The sequence below is a fragment of the Nanorana parkeri genome, unplaced genomic scaffold, assembly GCF_000935625.1.
Source record: "Nanorana parkeri isolate BGI_ZX_2015 unplaced genomic scaffold, ASM93562v1 scaffold24, whole genome shotgun sequence".
Classification (NCBI taxonomy): Eukaryota; Metazoa; Chordata; class Amphibia; order Anura; family Dicroglossidae; genus Nanorana; species Nanorana parkeri.
The window spans coordinates 851,250-870,543 of NW_017306292.1; the positions used below are offsets into that span (position 1 = coordinate 851,250).

The window sequence follows — 19,294 nt, forward strand, 5'->3', positions numbered from 1 at the left end:
ACATATATATTAGAGAGCTCTTGAAGATCTTGAGTGTTGAGTAAAGTACAAGTTAATGTGATAATCTAAATACGATACAGATACCGCCTTATGGTCACAAAGATTTTCTCATTACAATAACCTGAATTCAATGCATATTGAAAGCTGAATGTGTTTTAAATATGGGTATATGAAAAATTCATAAGTGAAATGTGTACGATTTGTAGTAAAATGTTATATTATATCCTTCAGGGGTGTGGAAATCTTTAAAAAAACTACTTGCCCAAGGGCTAAAGCGGGGACCCAATCTACTTGTTCAAGACAATCTACTTGTCCCAATACAAAAAAATGGTTTTAATCCAAACCGTGCTAAACAGCGCTCCTCAGTCGTCAACATGGTCACTTGACCACCCTGACCAACGAAATTCAAAATGCATAGCGCAGGGCTGCGTTGGACAGTGGTACGGGCTACAGGTAAAGTGAGTTTGGAGGTGACAGGTTCTCTTTATGGAACCTGCCTTTCGACACAGAACAGATCTTCTGTGCAGTTTCTGACAGCTGAGACAGGTATTTTACACTCACAGAGAGCAGAGCGGGGAACTGACATTCTTCACTCTGCTCCCTGCTCTCCATCCTGAGCTCATTTGCCATGGTCCCGGGTCCCCCAGAAGAGCGGGGGACCCTGGAAACCATGGCGGGGGGTGGCGGACAAGATTGCTGCTCATTTTATTCAAGTGATCTTGTACTAAATGAGCGGCAGCTCCCCCAATCTACATTTAGCTCTGCTAGCCTGCATCAGGGCTGAACGTAGAAAAAAAACTACCTGCCCGGCGGCCGGAACTGCATATCCCGGGCGTCGGGTGATATGAATTCCAAATCCCTGATCCTTGTAAAAGGTTTATACTGAACTCCTGTTCAGCTGCTCATACACTGGTAGATTTTTCTATGAATGTCTATATAAAAAATCTTGTCAGAACATTTGATAATGCCATCAGGGACTTCACAAATGTTGTTCGAAATTGGGTTTGATTTTAACATCAGCTATTGGAATGAATGGAGCTTCCCAAACAAAAACCACATTCACTGTTAAAATTTTGTTAATTCGAGAAAAATTACCATCCTGCTCCTTCAATTACCATCCTGCTCCTTCAATTACCATCCTGCTCCTTCAACAGTTGAAAATGATTGTCAACTTGACCCCATTAAACGGTTAGAAAATTGAATGAACATTCTGAAAACATTTTTTTTCTATCAAAATTGTACTGGTGTGTGGCCAGCTTTACTTTACAGTACATACTCCAGTTTATTTCATGAAACAGTACACAAAGCAAAGCACTGACTACAAAGTGCAGACCTCACAGCCATCTTGTAGTGCTCGGTGAAGTAAAATCGAATTGGCTGCTATGAGTAACTGCAGTTAGATCTTTGCTTCTTGCACTACTTATTGAATCAGCTCAATTATGTCTACTGCAAAGTGACAGGTTCAGGTTAACAAGACCTTCTTTATACTTTATATTTCAACGTTCATCAAACAGGCATACTTATATAGAAGTATGCTTCAGCAGCAAAGGCTCAACCTATTTTTTTAAGCATAACATAAATTCATCAATAAGCCCCAATAACCCCAATTAGAAGGGAAATGTGAATACATCTTTAAACTCTCACAAGCAATACTTTGTTTTGGAAAACACTGTCATTAAAATAGGATTTTGATACACAAATACAGTTTTGCCCTTACTGTGTGCATCTTTTGCTTCCCTGCACTATGCATTTCCTGTTGACTTCTTGAAGGAACTTTCTATAGATGTGTTCCTTCTCCTTAGGCAACAGACCACCATTTTACTGTGGCGAGCATGGCAGAACTATGCATTGGCATGGTATGAGCCGGGTGTTTTCTGGCTTTTGTTTTATTCAATGGAAAGCTAGTTACTAGGAGGAGATGATTGTGCATTTGCCAGGTGCTCACATTGAAATCTACAGGGCCTAAAATACATGATTCTGCACGAAAAAAATTCATGTACTTTTTAATGCTACAAGCGTCACAATGCTCAGTTGTGAACGTGTGAGCGGGCACCGCTGAAAATAAAGGTATTCTTCATGCTGAGAATTGTTGTGCTTCATTAAACGCAGGACAAAATGCTCAGGTGTCAATGAGAGCTTAAACGTTTTGTCATTACAGGAACATCTGCAACAACATATTTAGTTTACGTGTCTGGGTTTACATACACTTTCATTTTACGTTTTTTACATTTTGACAAATATTTCCTATATGGATTTAAAAAAAAGAAAATTAGTTAGGAGCACTTACAGAATTTGCACCTACAGTACTGGATGCATTAAAGGAGACTATGAGGCGAGTGATTTCCACTCATCCTCATAGTTGGAGCAACCTGTGACAAAGAAGCTGTTGTAGGTGTGCACTATTGATCGGGAAGTGAGCAGAAACATGCAGCCGATCCGCTCACTTCCCGATCATCTCCCTGCAGAGAGCGGTGACTGACAGTCCCCCGCAGGGATTCCTCTAGATAGGCAGAGCCAGGTGTCACTCACACAGCTGGGTGGATCTCGACAGTATTGTTGGGATCCGTTCCGGCTACGGCGCTCTAACTTTATCACGGGCAAAAGCCTGCGATATACTGAGCTTTGGGTCATGGGAGGAGGTTAGTATATGTCCTCCCTTGACCTTAAAGAGAACTATAGGATAAAAAGGTTACCCCATAGTTCTCTTTTAACTACTAAAATATAGAACCATGATCCTGTTTTTAATTTATTATGAGAAACCCGCAAAAGGGTAACATCCCCATCACTAGTTGCTTCTAGCAGGAGTCAGCTAGAAACCGGGGAGACTTCCACAGACACAACTTGTGTCTATGGGTACACCTAAGGCTCTCATGGTTCTTCATAGTCACAGTTGTTCACAGTTAAATTTTTGCACATGCCCGTCTCTAAACATTTATGAATAAATAGAAAGATAACAAAAAGATAACAGAAGGAGCAAAGGGATGTAAAGGCTGTTGAAAGAAATCTCCAGACTATCTGACTTTGCCATAAAATGAAGCCAAATTCTCTTTCTCTGAAGGCTCTTGATTGGTGGACTGCAAAATCCAATAGCAGCACTTTAGACAAAAGCAAACAGCATTAAAATATCTTGGCTGTGCTCTTTAAATCAATAATAGCTTAAAATAAATTGGTATAAGTACGGCTGTACAAAAGGGTATACTTCTGCAAGATCAGGGCATCATTATTCACATGTGCGTTGCGGCAGGATGAGTTTTAAATATGGAGCATTGTAAAAGGATGCCAAAAACAAGTGTATGCCAATACAAAATATGTATAAATATAGCAAGTATAAGAGGGTATGTGCTTTTTGTGAGTGGATTAGTAATTATAGAAAAGAACATCCTACTTCATGACTACTTAAGCTGTTTAGAAAAGAGACTTTCTTCCCATTTTCTGTAGAATAATGATTATAAATAAGTGGATTTCAGAAAAGTGTACAATCTGAAAAGTAAACAATTAACACACCACTTAGCTTTAAGCAGACTAAGAAAATACTTAATGCCCACACAATGTAAGAAGTTAGTACAGTACCATATCCTAAACCCAGTGCTACATTTATAATGGGTCAAAGGGGCCAATTTCCCCAGGCTCTTTGTAGTGATGTAATATACATCACTTCCGCATTCTGACAGCGGAGAGGGGACTGGAGGGAGATCGTGTACCGATCTCCCTCTGATCTTCTGTTACAGAGCCCCCATGCTGGTCCCGGGAACGCACCGGGCACAGCAGAGCCCAGGACCAGCGGGACAGTGGGAGGGGGCGACACAGACCGGCACCTTATACAAGCGATCCGCCAGATCTATAGCCGGTGGATCGCTTGTATGTAAATAGGCATAGCTATCGGGACATTTAAATACGCCCGCTCAGATCTAGGAAGCTCCCAGCCAGCCGTATGTGCAGAACGGCCGGCCGGGAGGTGGTTAAAGTTAGACAAGCTCAGTTGTTACAGTTCACTAAAGGAATCACCTAGTAGGAACATGATTGTGACACTGTGGCTGTGTACAACTCAGTCTGAACCTGACCACACCCTTGCTAGTATCCTTTGTTTTGATAGTGCCTTGTTCTTGGTAATGATTCTGCCTTTGGTCCTGTGCCTTTTCTAGTTAGTACCCATAGCCCAACCTTGAACACAGCTGGAGTTTTCGTCCTGATACTATACCTGTTACTGAACCCAGGCCTACCTCAAATTTTAGCCATGTATGGCTAGATTTCCCTCATTATCATTATCTGACTAATCATCTTCACCTTGGTATGGTAGGTACTCCTGCCACTTCCTGTTCAGTCTCCAGGGCCATCATTAACTAATATGGGAATGACAGTCCACTTTTAGAATCCATACTCACATTCAGGTATGGCAGCATTTTTCAAATCTACAATATAAATGGAGAATTTCAGAAACTCTATATCATATGTTGAGTTGGCTAAGGAATCTAGTCAATATGGAGCCACACAATTCTCACTGCCTTCAGCTGTGAGCCAACGTGATCTGCTTGGAAATACACAGCTGGTGTTATTTTTAAAGCCTTGGTTCTATAATAAAATGGATGATTTTTACAAAAAAAAAAAATAATGACAGACGGCTTCTGCCTGCTCAGTCTCTGGAGCTCTGCACAGTTTCCTGTGGAACACAGAATGCCACAGTAAGCTCACCATGGTGCCGTGTTTCCACTTTGAGCACAGTTGGAAAATGTCTATCTGCTTTGACATGAACAATGAGAAGCAAATGTGTTGGGTCTATGCATATACAACATAATTAGCACAAAATATAACCCAATAATAAAAGACTAAGAACTTTATTTTAGTTTCTTAATGTACAACCTACACAGTTGTCTGAACACCGTGTAGTACAAGTGACATCTTCACAGGAACAGAGATAATCTTATCTGCATCACTAACGTTGCCCACACACTTAAAAAGACGATCACGCATTGACTTAAATCAGCAGTCTACAATGTGGGGAATTACATAGTACAATATAATAACAAATATAAGCTCATGACTTATGAAAAATGGGTGAGTTAGGATATTTTTAAATCACGACGCATTTGTGGAAATAGAATCTACTGAAAACAATTAATTTTCTAAAGTACATGCATTTTGCCTTTTGCTGGAAAATACAGTAAAATCCATAACAACGCATCTGATGGAGGTGAGCCTTTAGAAATGTTTCTGCAATATATGATTGGACTATATTAAAAATAAATACTCAGCTATTATTTGTTCCTATATTTTTATAGTGCTGACATGGTAGGCAGTACTGACAAATTATGCTGTACTTTATAGAAGCTAGCTAACTTTCCATCAGTTGTGTGAGGAAACCCATACATGTGCAGGGTACAGACTCCACACAGATAGTATCTTGGTAATATTTAAAACCAGGACCCAGAGCTGAAAAGTAAAAGAGCTAACCCCTTAGCCATCAAGCTTTTATCAGCATATGCAAATAGAACAATTAAAGTTGATTGCTTATCAGTTACTAAGGACACAAACTAGCGTCCTCCCATTACCCTAAGCTCAGTATACCTCGAGCTACAGCTCGCGGTATACTGAGACGCCGGAGCGGATCCCGACTTAGATGGCGGGATCCGCCCAGCTGCGTGAGTGACAGCTGGCTCTGCCTATCTAGAGGCAGAGCCAGCTGTACCTGCCCCCTCCCCCGTCCGTTCCGCCAGTCAGCGCTGGCAGATCGGAGCGGGGAGAGGGGAATCCAGCCCCTCCCCCTGTTACAGCAGAGAGCCGTGACAGGATCTTGGGTATCTTGGGTAAGATTTAAAACCAGGACCCAGAGCTGAAAAGTAAAAGAGCTAACCCCTTAGCCATCAAGCTTTTATCAGCATATGCAAATAGAACAATGAAAGTTGATTGCTTATCAGTTACTAAGGATCTCTGCAGTTGTTACAAAATTAGCTATATGATTACAGGAAATGGCTTTATTCTGTTATAGTGTACAGTAAGAATATATAAACAATTTACCAGAATACAGAAAGTACCATAATCAAACAAGTAATAGCAAGAATACAGCTGGTTCTACACAGATGTAATCATGGCTATTTCCTGCGTAATCAGATGAAATTCGACCCATGGGAGGTCCTGCTGACACCATCTGCAAACAAGATCCTGGGGAATGCTGAGTGGCCCAAATCTCATGACATGGAATGAAGCAGCGTGTTCTCATGAGATCTGGGCTAGTCACAATTCCCGCGTTTTGGCATGGAGGAGTAAATAAATAAGTCGACCTTGCTCTTTGGTGAAATGTCCACTTTAAAGGAGAACTATGTCAGTGTTTTTCCCCATAGCTCTCCTTAGGGTAACGGGAGGACACAAACTAGCGTCCTCCCATTACCCTAAGCTCAGTATACCGCGAGCTACAGCTCACGGTATACTGAGACGCCGCAGCCGGAGCCATCTAAGTCGGGATCCGCCCAGCTGCGTGAGTGACAGCTGGCTCTGCCTATCTAGAGGCAGAGCCCGCTGTACCCGCCCCCTCCCCCGTCCGTTCCGCCAGTCAGCGCTGGCAGATCGGAGCGGGGAGAGGGGAATCCAGCCCCTCCCCCTGTTACGGCAGAGAGCCGTGACAGGATCGAGAGGCGAGCGAACCCGGTATGTGTTCGCTCACCTCCCGATCTACTGAGCCGACCTGTGACAGTCTCATTGTCACAGGTCGGCTAGAACTATGAGGTGAGTGAAAAGCACACACCTCATAGTTCTCCTTTAATGCAAATGTAATGTACATGTAATATAAAGCTACCAATAACATTACGTAACTAATTGTTACAGTGCAACTCCAACCAAAGCCCTTTTCAGTTTTAGGTTTCAGATCCTCTGAAATATTTCAGAGGACATTTTTTCTTACTACCTGTCCATGTGACAACATTGCAGAAATCTATTCTAGGTCCTCAAATAACTAAAACTGCTTCTTTTCAAGGGTACAACAGGGGTACATCCCACAATGGTAGATCTCAAGAAGAAACCTGGGGTGTGGGTTCTGCTACAAAATGTGGACTGCTGTTCTCTAAACGATCTTTACTAAAGCATAGAGGGCAAAGAATGGGTTCAGAGTGTAAACACACAGGCCTGGATCATTGCCTTGGTGATTATATCTATTGTGGTCCTACTAGGAATTCTGCCAAATGTTCCAAATGCAAGAGAAGAGAATGTCTTACTGCACGTGTGTCAGATTATTTGCAAGGAGAATCATCCATGGATTCGGGATGAGTGAAAAGCATAAAATGTATCTTGATTGCATTTGTCTAGCTAAATGGAGCAATTTTACTTAGCTAAAGAACCTGTAATCTGTAGTCTATTGGAATCTTCTTTAAGCAGCATATGGTCATGATTGTTGAAGCCATGCAGTCAATAAATAATTAACATTGCTATTCTTTTTCAGTGTTGCAATATTGGTAGGTGAAGCAGAAACACTAGAATTAAAGGGTCATGGTGGCCACTAGGGAAGTGTAGAGGATACAGACCAGGAATCCAGGTGAACTGCTGACCTACATCTCAGAAGGCCCCACTTCTCCAGCAGTGTCTGGAAATAATGAGTTTTATTTTTACAGTGTTTTCTATGACCTTGGACAGAGCGACATCTATATTACTGGGTTTCATTACTCTGTTTTCTTTTTTAAACAGCCACAGATATACTGTATATTTACTATATAGCATTGTAATGCTGGCACTTACTACTATTGCTATTAATATCGTTAATTTTTTCATGTACCAATAATGTAGGCGTTTAAAGCTGAACTCTAGGCAGATATCAGCTCTATAATGCACAACATTAATAAAGCTTTGTACCCATTAATACATTATCCCATTTAAATTCAAGCAGTTACGTATCTAAATGTGATTTGGTATCAGCCTCTAGCAGTCAAACTGGACAGCAAAGGTGAGTAGGAGAGAAAGAAGCAGCATGAGGAGCCGGTCAGTTCATATGCAGGAGCAACAGGAACATGGTGATTGAAGCAGAATGTAGCGTGACAAAAATATGAGCTCATAACTGTGTTGCTTCTGCTTTAGGGCAGGTCCATCATTATAGCCTGTGCTCAGAGAAAGCTGGTTTAGTGATGCTGGCTGCCATTCAACCACTGATGGCATTGTGTTTTGCAGAGACGGCTCTAGATTTAAGGGGAGCGTTGCAGCAAAAATACGTTTTTGTATATTTTTTGTTTAACTTTATCGGTGAATGTACTATTCTTTTTTTGTTTATATTTTGGCTGGAGTTGTACAAGACTGTACATACACAGGCACCATGGCTAAGAATGACAAGTGGTGAGCCATTTGCTAAATCCACTTGACATTTCTCCCTAATCTGGGGGATGTGACACACATATGGTGAAGAAATCAATCATTTTTTAATGGTAAAAAGAGCATAATCACTGATCAGTTTGCAATTTGACCAAATGATGGGAAATTATTGCAAGCAACAACAAGCAATTTTAATGCTAGTAAACACTTTCTATTGCTTGGAAATGAACACCGCTTACATTGCAAGAGATGCTCAAACTGGTCAGATTACAACAGAGTATCAATACGTGTCTAGGCCAAACAGTATTCCTGACATTTAAACAATTCCACCTGTCACCCTGTCTATACAGATTCCAAATCAATGATAATATATTGGATAAAAAAGAATCTGAGTAGACAATAAACCTAATTTACAATACTGGGTAATATCTGCTATCCGCAGGAACCAGTCAAGCTCTTTATTTGATTTTCTAACCTAAAACAGAAAAATAAGCTAACTCTTGAAAAAGCTATTCATAGTTAGTGCAGATACTTCAACAAAAGAGGTCCAGTAAGTGACCTGGTAGTCATTAACAGCACAAAACATCAGAAATTATGTATTTGTCCTGTCTTCCATGGAATTGGGCAAGTAAGAATCCACCCTCCATGTGTCACTGGGCAGTTCAGCATTAGCTTTAAACTGGTCGACCTGTGGACCAATTCCTCTTCACCTTCATGATTTTTCTGACCTGCACACTGCCCTCCATCCTATGTTTCCTACTTTCCTACCTTGTTGTGGCCACTTTTTAAGGGATAATGTCGCCCACTGTGTGGGTGGATAGTAAGTGGTATACTGTATTTTGGTCAGTTCAATGAACTGTATGCTAGAGTTAAAAGAGAATTAAAGACAAACCTTTTTTCTGGCTTTGCTTCTCTTCTCTTTTGGGTCCCAGGAGTACATTCACCTTGGTACGCCTGTGACCCAAAGCCAGCATATAGCAGGCTAGCCCGTTATATGCTGACAGGGTGGAGCCACATTGCAGCCGGGATCCATGCAGCTGCCTGATTGACAGCTGACCCTGCCTCTCTAGAGCCAGTGTCAGCTGTGCCTGCCCACTTCCCTGCATGTCCCTACAATGAGGAATCCCTGTAGCGAGCGGTGACTGACAGTCAATGCTCTCTGCAGGGAGAAGACCTTGAGCTGAGCAATCAGCGGTCACACAATCGCTCAGCTCTCAGTCTATAGAGCCAGTATGTGACAGCTGCAGTGTCCCACATTGGCTCTTGGGAAGAGTATATTTTGATGTCCCCATATACTGCTCCTTTAGAGACTGAGCATGTTGGACTATTTCACTTTTTATGGTTTGGTATGGTTATTCAATTAATATTTTGTTTAAACCCAATAAAGGGGCTACAGCATTTTAGGCACAAATAACTGTCTTGTATCCTTTACTTATTATAATAGGTTATTATGATAAGTTGGGTGATCATGGGGTGCACAATCCCATGCTAATTTAAATATACATTTTTGATAAATGAAAGAGGAAACACCATAAATGATGTTTCTAGGGAAAGGCCAGCATTACAATAGTATACTGTTTTAAATGTTCTATTTTTTTACTACTCTTTTCACTTTGGCTATATAATTATAGACTGAGCTGTCAAAAATGCATGACATATCCCTCAAATCATAATGACATTCTTTCTAGAGGGCCCTGTTGTTTTATTACCTGTACAATGAGTAGCAAGTAGAATAATGCTTGACTGGACCAAAGTTAAAATAAACACGTGGCATCTATATTCTAATAGACTAGTTCCCCCAATGCCCAGTTTAAATATGGGACAATATTTTATAGACTTCACAAAGCACCAGCATCGGACCTAAAGGTTTCTCAGACACATCAGAAGCCTTCTCCCCCTGGAAAACAAAAATAATGGCACATGAAATCTTATTTAATATGGCAATTAGCCATAGGGGGTAATTAGAAATGCCATGGCCCCATAGCACCATTTTGATGGGCAACACTGCACTGAAATATATATATCTATATATAGGTATAGATAGATATATATATATATATATATAAGCCTAAAACACAAAAGACATACACAAGGGATCGTGACTGAATGGGCATCTAATGGGTTAAAATAACTCCCACCACTGAAAAACACTGCCTGACCTACTTTTATTCTGAGCTACCATCTCCCCACATAGGCTGAGACTAGACACTCCAACCCAAGAAAGTCAATAAAAAAATAAATAAGTCATACAGCTCAAACATATATTTTAAAAATTAATTTGGTGGATACATATTTGGTTGCCATGGGCACTTTGTGCAATTTAATTTATTTATTATATAACTTAATATTAAAAAAAAAAAGCATTATTGTGCAAAATATCTGATCTAACAAAACATTTCATATTATGTGTAGCGTACTTTGTCAGAATATTTTACAAGTGCAAAGTGTTTGTAAGGGAAGTTTCTTCATGTAAAAACTGCTGACAGTTCTGAAGCTTTAACAAATGACTTGCTCATGCCATCAGACACTACCCTTACTTTCACAGCAAAATTTCCATAAGAATCCTTCAATCAATAACTCTCATGAGATGATTTGATCCATTGTTTTATGTAACATCCCCATTTATTTTTACACTCTTGTCCTAATAAGGTCACATCTGGTAAATTACAGTAGTTGTGTGACCCTCTGTATACAATACGGTACATGTATTAAGACTACATGTCTTAATACATGTAGTCTTAATACATGTATTCTACAATACTAAAACATTGGTATTTGAACTCATGCACATGGACTGTAAAAGCATTAGTCCCTTCCCTGTATTATATTTTAAGGGCCCACCCAGACCTTGGCATCCTGGTGTGCTGCATTAACACATTTTTTGTCATGCATGTACATGTGTCTCCTTAAGGAAGCCCATCCAGGGTCCATTCACAAGTTTTCTGTAGAGAGCCTTGCGCAAACATGCGCATTACTGCAATGCGTAATAACACATCAGCACCAAAATGTCAAAAAAAAACAGAATGCCCTTTTTTTGCAATGCAGTGCACCACATGCACGGTAGTGCATTACTGTGTGCTGCAACACATGTGCATTAAAAATGTGTTGCCTTAGTGTGCTGTGGTGCCATTTGAAACGAATGACACTGCAAGGAGCTAACGCAACTAACGTCCTTTGTAGCAATTCACTTGTTACTGTACCGCAGTGGAAACGTGTGTTTTGTCCCTTGCTGTAACAGATATATATTTAAAAATTCCCCCATTTAAATTTGGTTCTTCTGTCTAACATATCTCATATTGTGAAGTACATCTTTGTCATAATTAGATATATCAAGTCATTATTAGTGATGAGCAGAATTGTTTGCTTTAATGGGAATTCAAACTGGATTATATTGGATGAAAGCAAATCTTTGTTGCTGATCCCTGATTCATGGGGAAAGTTGATTAACTCAGATGGTGAACAGATAAAAGAGTTCTTTATATCCTATACCAGTTGAGTAAGCCCACACTGCATCACAAAGCATGGCATCTCCCCATTACTGGGACCACAAGTCTAGCTACTCACTAACAGGGGCCACAGAGAACTATAGGGCATGATTGCTCACCCCATATGACATACCATATCTAATAAAGAAGCACCAAATCTCCTTACCAGGGAAGGGCTGATACTTAGGGAGTCCAGTGGGTAAGTGTGTGAGGTGCCAAAAGCCTGTGGTCTTTGTTCCCTGAATGGTAATGGCATCCAAGGGATCCCTTTTGTGAATTCACTAGTGATTTGCGAATATTAGGTGGAATTAATGTAAGCCTCTGCTCCACCGAAGGGGCAGTGAAAAGGATTTTTTGAGACGCTCTTATCACAATCATTGCTGTTCACAGTTTTGTTCAAATTTGCTTTTACATCAGAACTTTTGTTAAATAGCTAATACATAGTTGAAATATAAGTGTATAAACATTTTTTTCCTGCCAAATATATTTATAATTGTCCTGAGCTATTCCTGTTATCAACATCCTGCCAGGCTGCACAGCTACTGTGCATATACGTAATACCACTATTTCCAGTTACAATTTTATAGAATGAGGAATATTTACTAAAGCAAAGATAGCTTGTGTACAGTCAAGACTCCAGTCATGTGCAGGCGCTGCTGTGTTCTAACTTCCCTTGTACATGATTGGGTGTTGAAGGAGGTGAACACAGGTTCAGGTCACACTAGTAAATCAATACCTTTTAAAAAAACAACCTCCTTCTGCTGAGACCCTCCCTATTCTCTGCTGTTCTAAGTAAGTTGCCTAAACATAATTTCTTTAAAGTGACATTAAACCCTCAGATTTTTTAACATAAAACAATACTGTAATGTGTGCCTTACTGTAATCCATGGTTGTTTCCCTTCTCTTTGCTGCTCTTCCTTTTAAATCTGTATCTGTTCTCATGCTGGGCAGAACTTTTGTTTTGCAGCAGACTGCCTTGTCTCTGAAATGGATACATGGTGTCTTTGTGAAGGTTCACAACCTGAGCCAGCACTACAGGAAGAGGCACTCAGCTGCAAAGGGAAGCTCTCCCCAAGCATGAGAAGAGATACAGATTTAAAAGGAAGAGCAGCAAAGAGAAGGGAAACTACCTTGGATTACAGTAAGGCACACATTACAGTATTGGTTTATGTTAAAAAAAACCATTGAGGGTTTAATGTCACTTTAAGCTCCCAGTGCCTGAAAACATTACAGCACTGTACAGTGTAGTAAAGTAGCAATAATTTACAAATCATTTCATAAGATGAGCTTTAGGTAGTCAAGGTGTCTGAGCTAAATAAATGTTAGTGAATGTTTGGCACAGACTTATAGTGGACCTAAAACTGAAGATCTGTTCTAATGAACATAATATTACTTGTGCCTAACAGTACCCTGATAAATCTACCTGTTTGTCTTGTGAATGTGTTGAATAGCTGCGCACTTCCTGACATTTGGCTGTGTCTAGGCATTCCTGTTGTGCAGCCTCATAACTGTATATCTGCAATGTGAGATCATCTAAGGCACTGTTGGAACTGACTGCTAGCCTCAGGAGATATGGGGTTCTCTGTGCTGGAGAGGAATCTGTACCTGAGGACCTGTAGTGAAAGGATCTCCATGCTTCTAATTAATTAATTCTGTGGATCTGTGCTTTTTTCATCTCTCCTGCTGCTTCTTGATCATTACCCTACAATCATCAGATCGCCAGTCATCATGGGGGCAGCTTAGATATGAGGGGGAAAAAAGCCCTTTTCTCTACCAAGATTGCCACCTCCACACTAAACCACACTGTGGATTAAGGCATAGTAAGTCAGTAATGGGGAATTGATCAGCTGCAGGGAGACCACTGTGACAATTTTGTCTGCCTTCTTGGGGCAAATGAAATCAGCCGTACAAGGCTGAAGTGAATACCGGAACAGCGTTTGGCTCACTTCACTTCGGCTAGATTATTCTACATTTTTTTGAAGGGCAGCAATAACTTTTGTTATTATCAGTATGCACACTTGAGATTCAAGCATTTCTGAGTAAATGCAGCTGTAAACAGTCCATTTTTTTATGTGATCCCAAGCTGAGCATTCCTTGTGATGTTAGAGCAGCGTATGACTTATCTTGGTAGTGAGAGTGAGCACCTTTGGCTGTCAAGGATACGAGTTATCAAACATAGAGATTTTCCAACTTGCTGCAAAATCACTATGTGATCAGTGCAGGATCCTTCACTTTTTTAAGGGAAGAAGGAAGAAGAATCCAATTACCAGGGGTGCACAGCATCAACTGAGTACTGCAGAAAGTCCCAGTGCTAATGTGATTCATTAGGCAGGCAGATGTCTCCACACTAGACATTGTTGGGGAGATATTTGTCCATCTTTAGGCAGCCAAAGTTCTCAGAAGATGAAGTTCTGTCCAAAAAACATGCAACTACTCCTTGGTCTACATGTATAATACCACTTCCTTCCCAAACCCAGCCCACTAGCCCATCAAAAGTCAGGATTTTCCACTATAATCCTGGACTGATTGCACAAAGGCGTTTAAAATACTCACCATCACTAACTCATGTGAACCTAACTTTGCCTTACTAGAGACAATGGCATCATTTGCAAAACTATTTACTTGAATTAGAAGTAAAAATGTTGAATAAAAGAAAGATGCGGACAATAACATAATAAATAGGTATGTATAGCTAGTGCTACAAATCCACAGGATACTTCATTTCAGTCTTTACATAGACTATAAAGGGGAAATTAATTGTGGAGGTCATGCGAAGATCATACAATATCTATTGGAATCATCTCAGGCTAGCCAAAGAAGCATCATCTGTAGGTAAGCCAGGAGACACGTGATAAAATTAAACTTTCATCAGTAACTCTCTGTGTGTCATCAATCTTTCATTATGGCATGCCTTAGAAAATCATTTTATCTGATGCTACTAAGGAAGCTTTTATCTTCTAAATCCTGACCAAATGCACAGAGACAAGCTAAACTGCCACTAAAAGGGTTCTAATTCACATTACTCTTATCCGTGTAAATTAATTATATCACCTGCAAATTACATGCTTACAAAAGCTAAGATGCATATCTGTGCTTCACTTAATTACAGACTGCTAAGTTAGAAAACTCTGGGATACTGTTTTTTTTTACTTCAAAACGTCAAGTCTTTGGGGAGAGATCCACTGGCGGATAAACATAAAAGTCGAGGCACCAATATAAAGCCTTGGTTCAACTTTCAAATGCTGGTACCTGCATTAAAAATCTTAAGTCATAAAAATAAGCTGTGAAAGTATGATCTGACAGCCCCGCTTCCTATTTCAGAAGATGCATTCTAAGAGGAAGGAACCCATGCAGAGGCTACAGTGGGTAACATGAGATATAGATACATCACCCTAGGAGGAGATTTGCTCTGAAAAGCACTCAGTAGGCATGACATACGGAAGTACTACACTGTCTATCAGCTGCTGTGGATGGAGGGAGAGGCAGAGAGATTATGATGCTCCAGCGCATACTTAAAATTATGGTGGACTCAGAAGTGGCAAAATCACCACCATTGCAGCCTGTAGGAACCATTATGCAGATGGTAAACACGTTTTATTGTTAACCGTTAGGTTATCTAGAACACAAATAACATCTATACAAGTTGTTTATGAAACATGGTGCATGCAACCTTATAAATCAACCAGTGTTTTACTACATGTTCCAGTTTACCTGAATATACATTTTTTTCCTTGCTTTATCCAAGTGCCAGTGGCGTAACAATCACCATAGCGACCCAGGCGACTGCCATGGGGCCCTGAGGCACAGGGGGTCCCGGCCAGGACATCCTCCTGATGCCGTGCGGGCCACATGGGTTCGCTATGGCATTTCAGGCTGCTGGCTGTCACTGGCGGCTGTGAGGAGAAACATGCAGCCATTTACAGTGCAGTGGAGCGTACCTCCTCACAGCTGCTGAGTCGATGACAACCAGCAGCTTCGGGGAAGGTGGCTGGGCCAGTTGTCGGCAACGATGTAGGAGCCGGGGCCCATCGATTGAGGAGGCAGGTCTTAGCGATGGGGAGGCGGGCCTGGCGATCGAGGAGGTGGGGCCCAGTGACGGAGGAGGCAGGGCCTGCAAGTGATTGTGGAGGAGAAGGAGGTGGACAGAGGATCGGCCAGACAGGTAAGAGGGCTTGACTGCCCACCTGAGACCCTGTAGAGCCCACCATAGAGAGTCTATACAACATTTTTCTATGGGGCCCTGTGATTTCTAGTTACGCCCCTGCCAAGCACTTTGTACCTTTTTGCAAGGAAAAAAAGACTTTCCCTATATATGTGATTTTGGTAGTACTTAGGTGTAAATCTTGAACTGTCCTTTCATTATTTGTAAAAGAAACAGTATGAATAATGTTTAATGTTAAATACTTATATTTCATTATAATTATTGCTGTATTTCTTAAATTCCAGCTTCGGAAAAGCACAAACCCAGCTTAATTGCATTGTAACTAGTTACCTAGGTAATCAGAACAAAAAAGGTTCTGTTCATCAGCAAGTGACAAGCACATAGTCATTCTGACAATGTCTGCTATGACATACTTCATCTTGCGAAGTCCATTGTCAGCATTGTGCTATATCCCATTTGCAGTGAGTGTTCCATCCCAATATGTTCCATACAGTCACATTCCTGTATCATTTTTATTCTTAGCCTTGCACTGACAAGCATCTCAGTGCACAGAAAATACATCACAAGCTATGAAGTATGAATGCCACAGATGTGAAATCTACAGCTTCTCTGAAGCTGGAGTTGCTTTAATCCAGTGCCACACATTTTGACAGACTGCACAATTACACTGTTTTATACAAAGTTGCTTTCAAGGCCCCGAAGTGTGAAATCATTATTTCTAATGCTTTAACTACATGGTATTTTTAAGCAGAAGTATCACCATAATTAAAAACCCTTGTGGAATCCCCGAGGGGGCCAAGCGCATGGAGTACTTAGTCCCATTCTGATCCATGCTATGGTTGCTGAGTTATCATGGTCGACAGTACCCCCCATCCTGACCAGTGGCGTAACAACCGGGGGGCGGGGGGGCACTTGCCCCGGGCGCAGGACTGAGGGGGGGCGCCGTCACGACCCCCGCTAAACGAAGCCATGGCTCCCTCTCCCTGACACGATCACCCGGCTGTCATCCGGCAACTGATCCTGACTGATGTCCGACCATGCTGCTCAGTAGGAAAGAGTGACAGCATACAGAAGGGAGAGGACATGGAGACAGACATCTACAACTCTCCAATCTTTCAGCACTTTGTCTCTTCTGCTTTACCCCTCTGACATCTTCCTTGTACATCGGAAAACAGACAACAGAGCCCAGACCCACCTGTCTCCTATTCAGGGGAGACACTGGTGAATGACGTTGCTCGTCTCTGGCAGCAGGCACACACAGGAGTCGAGCACCTCCATTCACGACAACACAAGCCGCCAGCCAGTACTTTAGTATTTCTTTGCAGATTAGCAGGCGGATGGGTCTGAGTTCAATTGCATGTTCTCTAGTGTACAAAGAAGACATGCACAGGACTGGAGGAGACAAGTGCTCACCTTACACCAGAATCAGACAAGGTGGAGTTGGACCTCTCCACATTCAGTCAAAGTAACTTCAAATCTGGCCTCATCTTTTTTCCGTTCTAAAGGGGAGTGCAGCCTATCTAAAGGGGAGTGCAGCTCACACAAAAAGCCCACCATGGACAGCATGCATGCCTCGCCGGTGTCTGAGGTGCTCTGACACTTTGGTGTGAATGAGAATTGCAGACTGAGTAGTGAGCAAGTCCAGAGGAGCAGAGATGAGTATGTGGCAAACAGTAAGTAGATCCCCATCCTGTTACATCAGTCCATCATAATAGAAGTACTGTATTTGCCAGACTCGCACCTAACCACAGATCACAAATGCAGGCATCATTTGTCACTCCCTGATAATGCTAATTATGTCACTTCTGTCATCCAGTCTTTCTTGAATGTGTAGTGTAAAGGAAACTGCACTGCCGTAAGATTGGCAGAAGAGGAGGGGCTCCCACAATACGGATACCCAATATCCAGGTCAATAAGAATTAAAAAAATGTCACCAAGGATTGGTTGCAGAAAAAGTCCTGGAAGATTCTACAGCGGCCAGTCACCTGACTTGAACCCTATGGGAAATCGCTGGTGGTATTTGAAAAAGGCACATGCAGCATGCCAACTCAAAAATATCAGTGAACTGGAGGCCATTGTTCATGGGGAATGGTCTAAGATTCCTTAGGAACACTGCCAGAAGCTGGTGCCTGGCTATGCATCTTGTTTGCAGCAGTTTATAACAGCAAACGGGTGCTCTATTAAGTACTAAAGATGCTTGCCATAAGGTTGAATAATTTCAGTAATTAAAAGTTGCATTTTCAGTTGAATTTGGGTAAACAACATGAAACATTCATTATGGTGACCTCTTTTTATTGCTTTTGTATGCTTTGTTTGATACAAACAGCTGAAAATCTGTAAATTTTGTCAATAAACCTGATTTGCAATGGGGGTTGAATGTTTACATACAATGCAGATTTATTTATTTTGCCTGGAGTCCTCCTTAACCCTATAAATTACATCATGACAACCATAAATTACACCTTTACACCAATTTCATAAACTTGAACCATACGCCCACCCACAATTAACATAAAAGGTCAAGTCCAACTATCATTTACATTTATATTCAAAATGGTTAATGTGGACTCCTTGTCATCTAAAATATCCAACAGAAAGCTGCCTCTTCAGGATTTCCCAACTCTTCCATTCACTGCAACCATTGCCAAGCCATGTGCATAAGCCTGCCTGCTGCAGTCATTGTCATCTAAAACTAAATAAAACTCTTTTGTAAAAGTGGGGTTCCCTTGCAGTAAATGTAACATGTAGGGGGAGTTTGTACAGAGATTTAAGCACCAAAATACTTCAATCAATGGGTGACCATGCCAGTTTTTTGTTAACTGAACCTTTAAAATAAAATAAACAATTTATGGCTATTTCAGTCAATGCATTATATCAACCTCATCAAGCTAGGGAAACTTATTAAAGCAAAGGTGCTCTTATGCAACATGAAAGGAGAGCACTCAGAAGCATAATGAAAGAACAGGGACAGCAAGTGGTAAATCAAAGATTTGCATTGCTTCTGACAGAGATGATGTAAGGTATTCCATAGACAGTGCCATAGCTACTATCAAAGGAACTTTATTCACAATGACAGCATGAGCAGAGATAAAAGCAGTGGCCTTTAGGGACCAACACAGAAGAAGTCCTAAAAAAAACTAGTGATAGACACAGCAGTTCTTACGCTTGTAAATTATTTCTAGGTACGGTGCATTACAAAACTGCCTCACCACAGGATACTCCCTTGAAACATTACTGTAGAGAATACAGGTGAAGAAAGATCAAATAACTGAAACCAGAATTTGTCATTTAATGGCAACCTAGACCTTTATTGTTCGGTAACATGTTTCAGATCCTCCATTTCCATAAAGTAATTTGCAGTTAT

General features: G+C 41.1%; 1 protein-coding gene across 2 annotated transcripts in view; it reads right to left on the reverse strand.

Moving 5' to 3' along the window:
* APBB2 (amyloid beta precursor protein binding family B member 2) overlaps positions 1 to 19,294 on the reverse strand; it is a 274,931-nt gene that overhangs the window by 66,316 nt on the left and 189,321 nt on the right. The gene's annotated exons all lie outside the window — the stretch shown is intronic.